Raw genomic sequence first — 4,209 nt, 5'->3', positions numbered from 1 at the left:
TTCAAAAAAAGTTTGTTTTAATTTCAAAAATTTTAGGAAGAATTACCTGATTTCTCTTAGAGAACTATTTTCATTTATCTTTCTTCCTCTCTGGATGCACAATACTGCGTATGGAGAAAATATTACGGTGGAATTGTTAAGTAAATAATTGGAATAAGTAAGTATAACAATAAGTTATCCTTCGTTTAATATACAACTTTAAGTGGTTCCAGAACCACATGTCTACACTTCTCCAACCCCTAATTGGTAGGGGGCTGAGGTCAGTAGCGTAATTTTCTGTGTAACAGAGGGGGGCAACTTCCCCTCCCAGACCTCAGTTTTCCCCCAGACCCTAGTTTAACCCCTCCCCCTCCCTGCTGAAACTTATTTTCTCCGAAAATGTTGTCAAGACTAAGATAAACCTTCATAATTCAAGTATCTACTGAAACAGGTCATTTTTCTTTAGTACATGTTTACCTTTTTTATTACTATACAGCTCGTTTTTTAGTTTTCTCTGTCCTTTTCACTTGATTTGCAAAAATTGCTTCCAACGATGGCCCCCCATCGCTCAAACAATTACGCCATTCGTTGGGGTATGGATATAGTGATTTACTCAGAATGTACACTGGATTCTATGCTGAAGATTTGAGTGTCCTACAAGAAAATTTTAGCAAAGAAATTTCTTTCAAAATTTACATTGGCCTGGAAATTTTTACTTGAAAGACTCAGTGACTTCCACTGGGATTAAGTTAAGATAAAGAGGTGATGCTGATCAAGTGTATATCACTCTCTTAGCTAAAATCATAGGCAGCGCAATAGCGCAGCCTTTATAAACAGCGATGTGGGCTCTATACATATTTTTTCACCAAGGTACTTTTATAGGATTGCCTGTACTTGAAACTCCCTAAAGGAGTTCTTTCATTGGAAATTAATAGTTTTAGTGCCTTTTTTCAGATTCAGAAGTGATTGAAGGGCAAACAGTCCCCCCACACCCCTGAAACCCCCAAAGAATCTGAGAAAAATTTTGGGACAGGCAATTAGCTTAGCATAGTTGAAAGATCTAATAATTATGCCTCTGGAGATAGCAAGAATTCTGTGTGAGTTTATCCCACTTTCAACGGTTAGAAGGAGAGAAAGGTTGAGATTGCCAGGACACAATCTACATGTGTAGGACGTCAGATTTCCAAAATTGTCCTTTTTGGCCTACCATCTAGAGCTAAACGAAATGCCAGGCGTACACAGAATAAGATTATAAGAAAATACGGTACTCTTTTACTTAATGGTACACACCGCTATAGACTCTATCAAGGAAACTAGTCAAACGGGAGAGACATATACTCGGTTATAATGGTTTATGAAACAAATTTGGGCTATATATTTGCATATTAGGGGGTTGGGTAAAGCATAGCATATATTAAATACGTAACCTAACCGAACCTAGGCACCTTCCCCCCTCTAAACCCCAATAAACAACAGTTTAAACTTTTTTAAACTTTGGTGGTATCTAAAAAATGTATACGTTTACCAATTACCAATTAAGCTGTTGCAGCTCAGAAGCTCTTAAAAAGGTATTTAAAAAGGTATTCTTCGTTCTTTTATCATCTTGTCAATCAACAAGTGCAGGAGCTGCAGGTCTTAGATGGAGGCTCAGAGAAAAGTCGAGGATATTTTTTATTTGGAAAGCCTTCTTGAATAATTGACCTTTCTCATTAAAATGGTAAATTTTTTATACAGAAAAGTTTTACCTACATTTTCGCTTCAATCAGTGCAATTACCTTTTCTTTGCGGCATTTAAATATTGTATTAAACCAAAGGATGTTCTAATGTAACAAAACTCATTGTAAAACTACAAAATTATATTTTTTTACATGTTATATGAAACATCGAATAAGTATTCATAAGCGACTAAAACAAAAATTTGACATGAAGATCAGGATTTCATTTTGTTGAGCACGTGTTTGTATGCATGTAGCTACTGCAATACGAGTTTTAATTTACGAGTGAATTTGACTGACTCTGTGTTTGAATTCTTCTAGCTCCATCTCAACATGAGTGTTAAGAAAGGCATTAGTCATATGTCAGGTAGACTGAGGTTCAAAGAAAAGTTGCGGTTGTTTTACATGTTGAACCCCTTTTTCGTTGTCAGTTATAGTCTCTAAATAAACTGCAAGAAGAGTCATGAGTCTTGTCCTTTTATAGTATCCTAGGACAATAAGTCTCGCCAGATTTTCAATATCAGTTGCTTTGTTGCCAAATTTAGAGCTTCTGGCAATAAGATAATAGACGGTCTTACTTAAATCAAAATCAAGATGGCCACGAAAGGAAACCATTTATTTTTACCCATGTTAATTGCGTGAAACTCATGCAATTTACTAAACTTCTTGACGTCGAGATTGTTTGGTGTTATTAAATATGGTTTTTGCTCTAACAATAATTTAGCTTCCATTGCTGTTGCACTCAGTACAGTTGTAAAAATATGTGTCATTTGTGTCACAGCTCCTTCTAAACAGTACCTGTGAAATATATGTGCCGTTGTTCAGCGTCAATTTCTATATTAAAACTGTTCAAGTTATTATAAAAATATGTGCCGCAAGTACATAAGTAACACACAAGAAGCGTTGCATGTGCAGTAAATACTGTTGCTACTTATATTTTCCATGGCCACAGCATAATAAGACCTATCTCAGATAACCAGCGATGAAAGTGGCAAACTATTTTTGAAGAATCAGCTCTAAATACGCTTTAGAAATATCTAAATTCAGCAATAAACTGGGCTACCCAGAAGCCAGGTGAACCATTTGATTCAACATCAGAGTCTAGAATACCAGTTTTAGTTTTCTCAAAAAGTTTTGTCTATAGTAAGCTATGTTATATGATATTGAATTTATTTTAAATAATATTAAAAAGGATTTCCCCTGACAAGCCGAATTCCAGTGGAAACTTGCAGCACTGAGTCACGAGCTCTGTAAACAGCATCGTAAAGAAGTCTTGGAGAAAATTTAAACTCATCTATTTCTTCTCTAGAAGACTTCCTTTTATAAGGGCCAGAAGGAGATATTGGTTTCTCATAACATCTAAAGAAAGACCAGTCTTTGAGCAGACGATTGTGTATATTTTGCGCGAATATACACAGTCAAAGGTCACATCATGAGATTCTACATTATAGAAGGATGGTGGCAGCTCTCCTTATATATGATGTGATCTGTTCTGGCTTGATTTTGAGCTGAGCTGACGAAATCCATGTTGCATAGAATCGTGGCACCTGCAAAAGTAAACAGAATGTAAAAATAAAACATTAATTTTTGATTTCGTCAATAAGAAATTACTAACATTAGGACAAAAGTGGAATATGTAAGGATATTGTTTAATTAATAGAAAATCATTTACATTAAAACTAAAAAACACACTAATTTTCATCTACTATATTCTACTTGTGCTTTTAAATTGAAAATGAAATTTTTGGTTGATTAGCAACAGCAACGGGTAGCATAAAAAATAGAGGAAAATGTGACCTTTTAAAATTTATATTTATGGAGAGTTTCAAATAAACCTACATTTGCAAATAAGAGAAAAGTTATTTACTTGATATATTTCCACTTTTATTGTAACTCCCTCTTGTAAAAGATTCTTGTCACCCGGGGTGATGTTTTGGGGGGGGGGGGCTTCGTACCCCTAATAATTTTGAGAAGAAAAATTACTTTACACCCCATGCCTTCGACAACCCAGATATGGATCCTGCTTGCCCCCCCCCCCCTAAAATGACCCCGCGCTTAACCGAAAACGACCGACTCGAAAAAAGTTCGATTTTCTTTTGAATGTTACTATTAAAAAGATTGCATATTCTAAGCCTTTAATATGTTACTAGTTTTTAAATAATTTTCCTGTGAAATCATTTGAATGTTTGTGAGTATTTGTCTAATGCTTACCACACTTACCACAGCAGCAACCTACCCGAGGCAAATACAGTTTCGCTCTCCTAAACTTTTTAGTCCATTCAAAGTTTCCTTCTTTACACCCTCCCAGGAAGTTCTGAGTTCCCTGAAATCTTTCTTTACGACGTCATCTCACCCCATCGGTGGAAGACCGGCTTTGCGTTTAACCCTAGGTGCACTTGTCCGATTAGAATTTAAAATAAGGGGAATCCGTTAAAAGGCTGGATTAAAAAGTCAAAAATAGTATTTTGGGTGTTTATTCTATACCCATTTAAACCTTTGCCCCATATTATTTTTC

The 4,209-nt window shown here is 35.5% G+C and overlaps 1 pseudogene; it reads right to left on the bottom strand.

The window, feature by feature from the left end:
• Window positions 1-1,973: 1,973 nt before the first annotated feature.
• Window positions 1,974-3,221, bottom strand: LOC148943810 (glycogen [starch] synthase-like; annotated as a pseudogene).
• Between the last annotated feature and the right edge of the window lie 988 nt (window positions 3,222-4,209).

Source organism: Artemia sp. Qi Xiang Cuo, chromosome 15 (assembly GCF_049724085.1).
Source record: "Artemia sp. Qi Xiang Cuo chromosome 15, ASM4972408v1, whole genome shotgun sequence".
NCBI classification, from domain to species: Eukaryota; Metazoa; Arthropoda; class Branchiopoda; order Anostraca; family Artemiidae; genus Artemia; species Artemia sp. Qi Xiang Cuo.
The sequence above is the reverse complement of the archived record's forward strand: the minus strand, read 5'-3'. Positions and strand labels throughout refer to the sequence as shown.